Source organism: Macrobrachium rosenbergii, chromosome 24, assembly GCF_040412425.1.
Source record: "Macrobrachium rosenbergii isolate ZJJX-2024 chromosome 24, ASM4041242v1, whole genome shotgun sequence".
NCBI classification, from domain to species: domain Eukaryota; kingdom Metazoa; phylum Arthropoda; class Malacostraca; order Decapoda; family Palaemonidae; genus Macrobrachium; species Macrobrachium rosenbergii.
The window spans coordinates 36,770,156-36,783,546 of NC_089764.1; positions in this window are offsets into that span (position 1 = coordinate 36,770,156).

The following is a 13,391-nucleotide window of genomic DNA, read 5'->3' on the forward strand; positions in this document are numbered from 1 at the left end:
GTTACTTTTACTACCAGTAGGTAGATTTTTACTGATATCATTAATTGCTAACGTAAACAGTGTGCCACTAAGGACACTTCCCTGTGGAACACCATTTTCTAGAGGAAATGTTCTAGACAGAACATCATCAATTCTCACCTGAAAACTGCGATTTGTCAAAAAGTTTTGTATAAACCTAGGTAAATGTCCACATATGTTGTTGTTTTGTAAAGTTTTTAATATAGCATACCTCCATGTAGTGTCGTATGCTTTTTCAATGTCAAAAAGACAGCTACAGTAATTTGTTTTCGTTCAAAACCTCGGCGTATATGGTCTTCTAAGTTACAGAGAGAATCTAATGTAGATCTGTTACACTGTGACCCGAACTGAGTGGGAGTTAAAATTTTATTTTCTCGTATGTGCCATGTTAGTCGAGCATTTACCATTTTCTCTAGTAATTTGCACAAACAACTTGTTAAAGAAATCGGTCTGTAATTGCTTACATTACTGGGATCTTTTCCAGGTTTGGGGATTGGAATAATTATAGCTTTACGCCATTCATCAGGAAATAAATTTCTAAGCCATAAGTGGTTATAAAACTCTAACAAGTATGTCTTTGCCAAAGGTGCTAAATGGCATATCATTTCAAAACAAATGTTGTCACCTCCAGGGCAGATTTATTGCTGTTCAACAGAGCAAATTCTAGCTCTTCCATACTAAATTTTCTATTATAATATATATCTTCTACTGTTTCAAAATTTATTGTTATTAATTCTATATTATTTTTCTTTGTGCGGAAATGCTCATCTAAATTTTTGTTGCTACTTACTTTTGCTAAATTTTCACCTATTACATTACTAATTTCTTTAGGATCAAGTATTCTTTTCCCATCTTTTATTATGGCATGTCTAGGTGGTTTGACATGGGTACCATTTATTTTCCTGAATTTTTCCCATATTTTTGTATGGGAGTATTTTTAGAGAGATCTGATACATATTTTTTCCATGAAATGATTCTTCCTTGTATTACTTCTCTTTTAAACTTTGCAGATATTTTATTATACAGAGGTTTTAATGTATCAATTTCTAATAATAATATAGTCAGTTTTTGTAAGGTTCCTTCTAATATTGGTAACATTTTGTTTAATTTACTGAATTTTCTATTCAAATTATTCAGTCGTCTTCCAATTTGGTGTTTTATTTTTATTAATTCTGTTAGTTTTTCAGACCACCATGGGACTTTGTGTTTTGTTGGATGAGATTTGGATTTAGGTATTGCTTTATCAGCAGCATTTGTAATGAAATCAACAAGAAATTCATTAGTTTCATTATGGTCTTTCAAATATTCAAATGGTGGGATATTCCTGGTGTGGAATTCATATTGTTCCCAATCTGCTTTATAAATGTTATATCGAGGGGCATGTTTGGTGGGGTTATTTTGTAATAAAGAAATTAATATGGGGAAATGATCACTTGTATGCAAGTCATCTACCGTATTCCAGTCCAATCTGTCTACTATGTCTGCTGTGCATAGAGTTAGGTCAATTGAGGAATATGTTCCATGTGTTTTAGAAAAATATGTGCTGATTTCGTCGTCATTTATACAGCACATGTCATATGAATCTATGAATTCCTCTATTTTAATTCCTGCTCTATTTGATTCTGTACAATTACAGTCCCACATTGGGTTGTGGGCATTAAAATCACCTACTATTAATGTTGGTTCCTTAGTATTATTAAGTAATTCTTTGATTTTGTCAACGTCATAATTTTTATTAGGTTGATTGTACAAATTATGAATTACATAATTATCGTTTTTTATTCGTATTCTAATACTCGACGTTTGCAGATCAGTAAATTTTACAGGTACTTTGTCATAACATACTTTGTTATGTACATATTATATAGCAGTACCTAAACTTCCCTCTTCCTCTCTTGATGCAGATGCTAAGGTATATTTACCTATCGTTAATATTGTTTTGTTGACATGTTGCAAACATAATATCATTGGTTCATATTCTTTTAATAACCGTTGTATTTCTCCTAGGTGTAATCTGGTCTGCAGACCATTTACGTTCCATTGTATAATATAACTATTGAAAATATTTTTATAGCGGTCAGGTTTTACTCTCTTTTTGTATTATCAATTTGGAATTTTTCTAATAATTTACTCACGACATTCATCTGTTTTTCTTTATAATAGACTAAGTGCTCAATGCACATGCACCCTTTTTCATGGTTACTCAAATCTGTGTTTTCTTTTTTTCTATATTTCATAAAATTTCTTATAATGTTTGTTAAACCATCTTTTGTTATGCTTTTGTTGTTATCGCATAATTCAATGAAACAATCATTACATCCACAAGTATTATCATGTGTACTTCTCTTTTCATTTGCTCTTGTACCAATTACTGGAGAAGGAGTAATCTCTTCTCCCTTGACATAATCATTATCATCTATGGTATGATTCTCTTTCACTTCTTCAGTGTTCTCGACATTTGCCTTCATAGGTTCTATTATTATTTTAGGAGATAAAGGTATATTCTTATCTTGTTTTTGTTCCTTTTTCATCTCCTTTATCTTTGGTTTAACCGATGTTTCTCTAATAATAGTTGGTTTCTTCGTTTTGGGTGGTGTTCTCTCCAAAGGCCTTTTTTTATCTTTAATTTCCAGTCTATCTCTACCCTCTTCTGTCACTTTAGTAGCAGCATCTTCCTGTGTGTCTATTTGCATTAATATTTCAAATGAATTGGATAAAATATTATCCATCTCATTTGTACCTGTTTCTTTATTCTCTATTTTATTTTTTATTTCTAAATTATTAATTTTTTCTTGAGACTTACTTTTCTGTGCTCTGTTACTTCTATCTGTTTCCGTTTTTGCTTCCTTTTTTGCTCTTGTTATTGAGGAATATGAATGTTTCTTAGATGGATCTTGCATTCCTCTCACTTTTAATTCCAACTTAGCCTCTTTTATTGACATACCTGTTCGTTCTTGTAGTATTTTCAATTCAGTATTGTATATGTAATACATGCATTCTTTGGATCTTGCATGGTGATTTTGCCCACAATTCACACACTTGGGTTCACTGCACTTCCACTGCGTGGTATGTTCAGTAGATCCACAATAGGCGCATACCGGTTCATTTCTACAATTTTTGTATGTGTGCCCATACTTACTGCAATTTTGACATTGCAGTGGTTTTGGGACATAGGGTCTTAACTCTCTATTTTGGCCTAATATTTTTATTTTTTGAGGTAGATCTTCACCCTCAAATTTTATTTTTGCTATTTTTAATGTTTGTCTATTGTTGTTCTTACTTGATAGAGCATATACCTCACAATCTTGGACATTTGGGTATCTTTTTTTGAGAGAGTCCAATAGCATTTTCTTATCGACTGGTTCGTTATTGTTTTCAGGAAGTACAATGGTACCCTGAATGCTGTTCATAGTATCATGTTTTTTTACTTTAATGTTAATACTGTCTATATTTTTTAGAGACAAATAGTCCTCGGACTGACTTTTTGTTGTGGCTTCTATTAGCCAAGTTTTTTCCTTTATTTGTCTAAACGACATGTCTGTCGTTGGATGTCTATTCAATAAAAAATTTTCTAGTTTTAGGGCTGAAATATTTTGGTCAGCTTCCATGGTTAGAAACCTTGACCAACTTCCACTCCCAAAGAGAGAGTCGAAGTGAGTCAAGGTTGGGTCATGTCGGTATTTACTCTTTTTGTGAGTTCTATAGGGTATTAAGGTTTTAATACCACTCTGGTTTGGATTATTTGGATTATCCTGAAAATTGTCCATTTCCATGCTAGAATTGCTCTGTGGTGGAGCAGCGGTCGTCATCAGTGCCGGAACAATGCCATCAGAGGGTCCAGGGGTACTTAAATCTTTGACACTACTTATCATAGAGGTTGAAGGAAAGAAAAATAAAAAAAATAAATAAATAAAAAAATAAAAATAAACCTGAAAACCTTAAAAAGATATCATCAGCCTTTCATGGAGTTCATTCCTCCACTAATGGCACAAGTGAGAACCGACTCCCAAATGTCCGCATCCCTACCCTACCCCAAAGGGGATGGCACAACATGATTAGAGTGGCTCAAGTGTAAGCCAACCCGCTTGATAGGACTGAGAGCATTACTAGAATACAATCATCCCCACCCTAATCACATTATGGGCAAACCGGACAGAATGCTGAGAGTCCTATTCCCAGAACTAGACCCCCCTGGAATCCGTGGTCCAGTCCCATAGAATAGTTCCGCCTGAAAACTCAGGTCCGAACATTATCGGGCAGTTGATGGTCCTGCCACGGTTCTCACTATTTAGCTTCGGATATAAACCCAATCCCAGCTATGATACCTTTTCCTATTTACCAGGTCCAAGAAATTTGTACGAAAGTGAAAATATCCACGCCATTTAAATCGGAAGGTTTGTAGGTGATCCGTCAGAGCCCGGGCTCTTATCCTTCGTAAGAACGAAGAAGAAAAGCCAGGGCCCCTTACCCCCTCACCACATGAAGGAACCTACTTCGAGGGGTGCAAGCCGTAGTGGTATGGGAGCAGGCTTAATGCTCATAGCAAACATCATGCTACAGCTTATTACAGTACAAAACTAAAACCAGCAGAAGTAAATTACTCAGTAATAGACTTAAAGTCTTCAGTCATAATAGACGCTTTCAAGCACTTCAGATACATAATATCTGGCTATATATAAGACAACTGTATTCACTGATCATTCAGCTGCAGTAGAAACGCTAAAGAATCCGAATTTTTCCAGACGTAGAGCTCGATGGTTTATGACTGGCCAAGATTATGACATAGAAATGAAATATCCAATGTACTTACCATGCATTACACAGAAGAACTTTCCAGGCAAAAATTCATAAGGAAACAAAGAGAAATTTGAAAGAAGTTTTCAGATTTGTAAAAAATAAGAAGGAATTTGATCATCAAGAGCAAATAGAATGAAGATAATTGGATGTCCTAAGGATGTAGTGAACATTATGGACAACGTATTAGTCTGGATGTGTGAAGAACATGACCCATTTAAGTCTTTTCAAGGTGTAACCCACAAAAGAATAGTACATAAGAGCCTCAGAAGTAAAGTTATTGAACTGATAAAGATGATGACATGAGAGCACACCCAGGAAGAGATGAGACAGTTAGATTAATTAAATATCCTTCCATTGGAAAGGAATTTACAAAGAAGTTAGCAACTATGTGAAAAGCTGCAATACTTGTAACAGTCGCAAAGGAAGAACAGTTAAAGAAGTACCTTTAGGGAAGTATTCCATTCCACAAACTCCATTCAAAAGAGTAGCAATAGATCTCATCACTAACTTGCATACAACGAGTAAAGGGAATAAGAATATACTAATATGTATAGATTGCAACGGATGGAACCTCTTTTCATGCCACCTCACCTGTTTTTACATCCGCAACGTAACCGAGAAAGAAATAAAATTAATTTCAATTGTTTTAATTACTAGAACTGTGGGTTTCCACTCGCCCCTTCATAAACTCTCTCCTTCATTCCCCAAAATGGTTAAGCCTAACCCTTCTCTCCGTTCAAATGACTGCCTAAGGCCTTGTTTCCAGGTGACCTTCGTACCTTCTTGGCGACAAGCAGTGGGCAATGGAGGAGTCAAAAAAAAAAAAAAAAGAAAGTCGGCACCGCCTGCCATGTTGAATCATCCACGAGGTTTAACTGATGCCATGTGGTCTATATAGGAAACGAGACGAAGATTGAACTTTTGCACCACCTACCCAGACGCTGAGGCATAATCCCGTGGTTATTAATAGATGATGCAGGGGCAATCGAGAGAGAGAAGAGCGCAGAACGCCACCGAGGACAGATGTCTTTACCCTTGACTGACCCTCGAACCTTCCACATGTTTGACCCCGAGGCTCAAACCAGTATACTTTTGTAATGGCATTTTCCCTTAATTCCCCCTCCATCGCCAGCGCCTATTGAATGAGGAAACCGTCATCTTGACGAAGGCAATGTACTGGAATAAGGTTTCTTAGTCAGTCACGATTCCTGTTATTTCTCTGTCTGATTTTGATTTCTTGTCCATTGTGCGATCACCCTCAGTAATTTGTGTTGGAGCATCCAGTGTTAACGTAATTATGCATTTAATGTTGAACTGAGTTATTTGGCACCATCTGTGCATTCCCTCAGTGCCCTTTGAGCGTCTTATTATTCTTGCAAGTATCCGTCTTGCATATATTGCAGATAGGCCTCGACTGTGGAATCACTCGGCTCTATCCCATGTGCAGTACCCCTTCTCCCGCCTCTACGATGTTTCCTGTTATGAAGACATCATTGACGTAGAAAAGTTAGCCTGCGTAGGATTCATTCATTTAGCAGGCCCTTATTATTACCTGCCCAGTAGTTCGTCATTCCTTCTGATCTGTGTTTTATTATATAAATATAATTAATTAAGAGAACCCTTAAGTTTACATAACCTTCCCTCAAATGAAGAAGGCCCTAAGCCACAGTTTTCCCTTGCTTTGTTGTCTACGAAATTGCCATAATATTGAGTCAGCTGTGTAATAAATGCAGATTTCTTGATAATGTAAAGAACTCCCTGCGTTCATCCGTTGCCGCCCAGAGTTAAGTAAGTATCCTTGGGACATTCGTAACAACTGGCGTGCCTTGCCGAGTATGCAGTTGCTCTCCAATTATCAGCGGAATAGCAACTGCTAGGCTGGTTTGCATAATAAGAGACGACCCTGGTATCATAGCCCCCTCCATTTCAAGTACATGATAAGAGCCAGTTCACAGCATAAGCACGTGTCGAAATATTTTGTTAAGGCTTATGCTAGGTGCGAAAAGTGACTACAATCAGTGTTAGGTAATTGATAGGCCACGTGCATGCCAAATTAGTTCATGAGAAAAGAGAACATATTAACCAATCCACTAAACTTTTGTGCTATCGCATGTTAGCTGCATGTTTTAAGAATAGGAAGCTAGGGAGCAATTCAGTCGAAGAGTTGATAAAAAGGAATAGAGACCCTATTCCTTCGTCCATGTGATAAGGACAATTGAAAGTCCCGAATTCCCAGATAGGCACACTGTAGGTGACCACCAAGGCTTTGACTCGAGCTATTTTTGCATTGCAGGATTGATCTTCTCTCTCTCTCTCTCTCTCTCTCTCTCTCTCTCTCTCTAGCTTGATCGATAGGAAAAGCTAGGAAGTATTTAGGAATCTAAATTTCTGCTCTCAAGATGAGATCATAGTAATTCCAACACAAAATCTTCAATTTCAGGCCACGTGGGCCCATCCCTAACCGTCCGCCATCTTTGATTTGTGAATTCCATTAGAAATTCCATTGTTATAAAAACCGCATACACAGCGCTCATATATAAATCTCTTTCTTTCTCTCGCTAATTTTTGTCCATATGTCCGTGCACCCTGCCGCATTTTTGAAAGTAATAAACTTTTAATTCCTAAACCGAGTCGGATATCCCTTGGTGAGCCTGTAGTATTCCTGTAAATTTATTTATTGATGAATATATCAGAGAGAATTTCCTCTTCCATTCATCACTGCAGGAGCCTCCAAGCATGGGAAAAAGGTAGGCCCAGGCAAACGCCAGACATGTGGCCAATGACTCATTTATTGGCAGCAGATGTCACGAGACCAGAAATAAACATTAGAGCACTATTATTAGTCAAGTGCGAGCTAAGGTTTGTTTTGATAACGGAGAATAACAATTTCTTTCCTTCCTCACGCATAACCTGTCGGCAGTCCGGATTGCCCCGTGCATGTTACAGGATTAAGCATTTTGTCTTACCCTCGTGTGTTGGAGATTTTAACATTCGATAGGATCGAGGTACTGTTCTCATAACGCCACATTTAAAATTGTTTGACAGCACAAGGAAAATTTCCCGTAAGCCTTTTTTTTTATTAGTTCTGCAGCGTTTCTTCGCAAAATAAAATATACTTAAGGGCTTACGTTAGCTTGGGCTAAATTTTCGTTCATTAAGAATCCCTGAGTCTTTTCAGACACCCTGAAATTTAAGCTATTTAGACATACTAATTTCCGTTCATTACAAACCATTGAGTCTTTCAGACACCCTGAAACTGAGTCTCTTCAGACAGATTGAGTCTTTCAGACACCCTGAAGTTGAGTCTTATTCAGACATATTAATTTTGTCCATTCTGAACAATTGAGTCCTTCAGACACCCTGAAATTTGTCTTATTCAGACACACTAATTTTTGTTAATTCTGAAAAACTGAGTCTTTTCAGACACCCCAAAGTTTGTCTTATTCAGACATCCTAATTTTCGTTCGTTCCAAACAACTGAGTCTTTCATACACCCTGAAATTTGTCTTATTCAGACATACTAATTTTCGTTCATTCCAAACAACTGAGTCTTTCAGACACCATGAAATTTGTCTTATTCAGACATACTAATTTCATTCATTCCAAACAATTGAGTCTTTCAGACACCCTGAAGTTTGTCGTATTCAGACAAACTAATTTTTGTTCATTATGAACAACTGAGTCTTTTCAGACACCCTGAAATTTAAGTCTTTTCAAACAACTTGAATCTCATGAGACATATTGAACCTGTTCACTCGAACAGCCCTGAGTCTTTTCAGACGTATTGATTTTCTAACGGGTCATACCCACATAGTCATTATCTCAAGATGCCTGTGACATCCAGAGCCTAGCAAAATGAGGACTTCAAGTTCTACATGTCTGCTGGAAAGAACATGGGACTGTCAGGACAAGCCCTGAGGGACTGGGTCCAAGAGAGAGTAGACGATGCCAAGGCGGAAAGAGAGGCAGAAAGGCAGGAGAAGGAGAAAGAAAGACTAGCCCAGGAGAAATGAGAAGAGGCAGAAAGGCAGGAGAAGGAGAAAGAAAGAATAACCTAGGAGAAATGAGAAGAGGCAGAAAGACGAGAAGGAGAAAGAAAGAATAACCTAGGAGAAATGAGAAGAGGCAGAAAGACGAGAAGGAGAAAGAAAGAATAGCCCAGGAGAAATGAGAAGAGGCAGAAAGGCAGGAGAAGGAGGAAGAAAGAATAGCCCAGGAGAAACGAGAAGAGGCAGAAAGACGAGAAGGAGAAAGAAAGAATAGCCCAGGAGAAATGAGAAGAGGCAGAAAGACGAGAAGGAGAAAGAAAGAATAACCTAGGAGAAATGAGAAGAGGCAGAAAGACAGAAGTAGAAAGAAAGACAGAGAGAGAGAGAGAGAGAAAGAAAGAGCTCTTCAGCTTGCACTGGCAGCTCACGACAGGTGCAACACACCGACACCCTCTCCTCACTCAACCCTCAGCAGTGTAGGCACCCTCATAAATAATTGGGACAAAGCCGAGCCTGAAGTCTGGCTCGACCATAATGAAAAGGTCCTGATGACCTATCAGCCCTCTACCGAAGAAGTGTCTCTGACCCTGGGAAAGCACCTTGAAGGGAAGAGTGCCATTGCTTTCAATGCTCTCCCCCCCGAGGATCAAGGGAATCTTGCCCCTGTCCGCCAAGCCATCATAAAGGCTTTTGAAATAACTCCCAACCGTTGGAGGAAAAGGTGGAGAAATATGTCTAAGGAATCAGGCCAAACCTGGTCTGAGTGGAACTTCAAAAAGACCCTGGCCCTAAAACGATGGCTAGAACCTCTGAAAGCCACTAGTGTGGGTTTCAGAGATTCTAGTGTGGAGGATGTCCTCGAACTCTTCCAGCTTAAGGACTTCTTATTTTATGCCCTGCCAGCTCTCGCCACTCATCTATGCGATAAGATGCCTAAGACAGTGGTCAAGTGCTGCCGTTGGGCTGACATATGGGATACGCATCATCCCCATCTTAGTTTCCCTGGATGAAAAATTATACCCATCCTCGCCTGCCTCAACAAACTCCCAGCAACCTCACAAGAATGGGCACCCCCATAAGAAACCTGTGTGTGGGTACTGTGAGAGAACAGGGCACCCCTCTGAACAGTGCTGCTTGAAGGCTGGGAATCAGCCAGAAGACCCCTCTAAGTCCTCAAACGGGACAACACCCCAACAAGTCACACCTGGGTCATGGACAAAGGGTAAAGGGACCGCTCCCTCTAATGGGACAGTGCCAGGTAAAGATTATAGTCGGACTTATTGCCCCACTTGCAAAGTCTATGGGTACTCCGCCCAATGGGCAAAATGCCGTAATAATAATAAATCAAGTACACCTGCCCTTGCCTTGGCAGTCACTAACCCAACATCCTTAGGTCCTCCAGCTCAGGGTCCCATATATGTGGCACTTCCCCGAGGTAGGTGCCCCGCCAGCCAGGTCAAGGCATTTGATGATTCTGATGCACAAATGTCCCTCATAAGGGAAGACAAAGTTCCACGTGGAGCTACCATTAACAGATGTAAGCTCGTCACGATTGAAGGTATCAATCACTTCCTACTGTCAAGTTGAGGGCCACGAGGTCTCACAGATCTGAAATCTGTGGCCTCCCAGTAGCTAGACACATTTCTGGAGGTTATGACCTCCTCCTGAGCCAGGACTTCCAGTCCCCATCTAATTGACAGCAATCCAGGGGTCCAAATCACCCAAACCATTCATTAGGCAAGAGTAAACCTCAAACGCCTGATTCATTCCACTGCCAGTGCCACCTGAGTAAAATGTGCAGTGGCCCCCTCCATCAAGATCGATTCCAGATCCCATTCCGGTGCACGGCCCTCCTCCAGTGCCAGTGCCAAGGACCCAAATAGATCCCCCTCCAGGAGATCCCACACCTGATTCACAATCTCTGCTAGTGTCACTAGGGTGCAATGAGCAGTGCAAAGCTCCGTCCATCCCGAAAGATGAGAAATTTCCAAATCAAATATTAGTAACTGACCCTGTCTTAGTGCCAGTGCCAGAGCACATCCCCAATCTCCTTCCCAGAGACCCCAGTCTGGGCCCCCTCTCTTCTCCCTGCTTGGCTCCGCTACCAATGCCGGTAAGAGAGACGGATCCTTCCGACCACAGCAGCAGCTCTCCCAAAGGTGCGGCCTCGCAATCCGTGCCTGTGCTGGTCACCCTTACCTGCGAGCCTCTCATGCCCCCACCCCACGAATGCTTCCTCTCTGTCACAGTCCGCCGCAGACACAACAGTGAGTAGGGATTCTGCCATGTCTCAATTGGCCGATGAACTCAAGGAACTGCGACGGATCGTGGTAGAGCTTGTACAGAAACCACCACAGGTGGCACTCGAATGCCCTCCCCGGGATTGGTTCAACCAAGTAAAGGCAAATGATCTTGAGCTACGTCGTTGAACTTTCCTCGTGTCCATTTACTGTTTATATTTCAAGCTGCTATTCCCGTAATCGAACATGTGATGCAAAATATACAGATTGAAAAAAAAACTTGGACCAAGCTTCTCATAATCACTGTTACACACTGAAAACCGTCGCAGCCACTTGAGCCCTTCCAGTGGTTGGGTTCATGAAAAAAAGGTGAAAATTTAAAACATTTCCATGCAAAATTTCATACTTACCCAAGATATAATTCTACCCACAGACCGGTTTGTAACAAGATCTAAAAACAGATAAATTTTATTTCATTTAATTTTGGTTGATACTCTTTGTGGGGGGTCTTCAACAATATATACAACGGAGTCTCTGTTAAATGGACAATATTAATAAAAAGATTACGTTAAGAAATACCGGATAAATTTAACTCTACTTAAAATATTCAGACAAAAGGTCCCCCAACAGAAAAACTTAAAAACTAAGAACTCCGCTCATGAAAAAAAAAAATTCATTCACGAATAGGATGAGGCGAACATTTTTAATTTGTACAAATAATATAGACAACATGGAGCAATGCTTATCGGGATATCTATATTAGTACAAGCTACATGGGAACGAAGCACAACGAGCAGAATCGTGACTATTAAGAGCGCGTTGCAGACCACCCGCCGAACGGTGGTTTCACTTTGACTAACCACACGCTAGAGGGCTCTAGCCAAAAGTCATGTCATGTTCGCATAATCTGTGTGACCTGCCTGTTCGGGCACTCCATCGCCTGCTGCATGGATAGAGAGAGAGAGAGAGAGAGAGAGAGAGAGAGAGAGAGAGAGAGAGAGAGAGAGAGAGAGAGAGAGAGAGGGCTGGCAAAACCATTTTTGCATCACTGAGTTAACATGTTACAGATTTAAGCTCCCACGTTATAGGAGTATTATGAAATACTTGCCTTTATAAAATCATATACTTGCTAATATTTACACGTACGCATAGTATATACTGGAAGAAGTTGCAAATTTCTTCGTAAATCGTCGACTTGTGTCATATCAAGATATATTGTGTTTAGACAGAATACGACAGTAATATGCCTATCTTAATAAGCAATGGCGTAAAATGATTTCTTCATTAATATATCGGACCAGAAGCTGGTCATACCAAAAGACATTTTTTCCCCGATGTCCCTGCAAAGGAACACTAATAATTTGGAGGCAATACTTGTACACATCATTTCATCTGCGCCAAATAAATTTTTGTCGTAACTTACCAAGAAATAATGAGAAGTACTTATCCACTAGCTACTTTTGAAACTTTGACGCGTAAGTCGTGATTGCGAAAGCTCACAAAACTATAACGAACCTCACAAACTGAAATATTTCTTTCTATGTGTGACAGATAGATGCATATTGTAAGCTACAATAGACGGATGCTCCTTCTGACGCCAACCCTCCCTATTTATCCGGGCTAAGGAACAGATGAAGCTGGTGGCTAAGGAAATAAGTTTTCGTCTAATTTTTTTTCACTTGGACACACACACACACACACAAACAATGTTCATCAGTTTTAATTTTCTAAACTCTATTCTACACATAAACAAACGCACATACACGAGAAAAAGGTGTTTAACTGATGAGGGAGCTTTGCTGATAATAAGCGCGGCAGACGTTACTCCACTAATGCTTCATTTTCCGAGGAGGCGCAGGAAGTGAATCAAAAATATCTCCAGTGATGCAATAAACTATGTGTACATTCGTTTGTGAGCGTATGCCCGTGAAAGGGTAGGCACAAAGTGCACCTCAGTTCTCTCACTAAGGACAACTGTTTATCTCAGCAGCAAAGAGAAACAAAAACGAAAAAGACCTCTGTCCTCTTCCCTAGAAGGCAGCCCCCAAGGCCAAACATTTTCTATGTACTCACACTCTTCTCCAAAAGTTGACCCAAAGGTTCGTACATGCCACACGTGTCTCCATAAACTCGTACGCAAAGCAGCATCCATAAACAACGTAGGGGCATAAAGCAGAAAAAAAAAAAAAAGTCCAACTCTAAAACTGGAAGCTGATACGTAAGGAGATGTCTTATCTCCGGGTGTCGGAGCAGACTGTTGATGCAACTTACATGGCGATGGGCCAGATAAGGCTGTCGCTTGTTCAGAATAAGACGTGGTCGTGCAGGGATTGAGAGAAATACACAC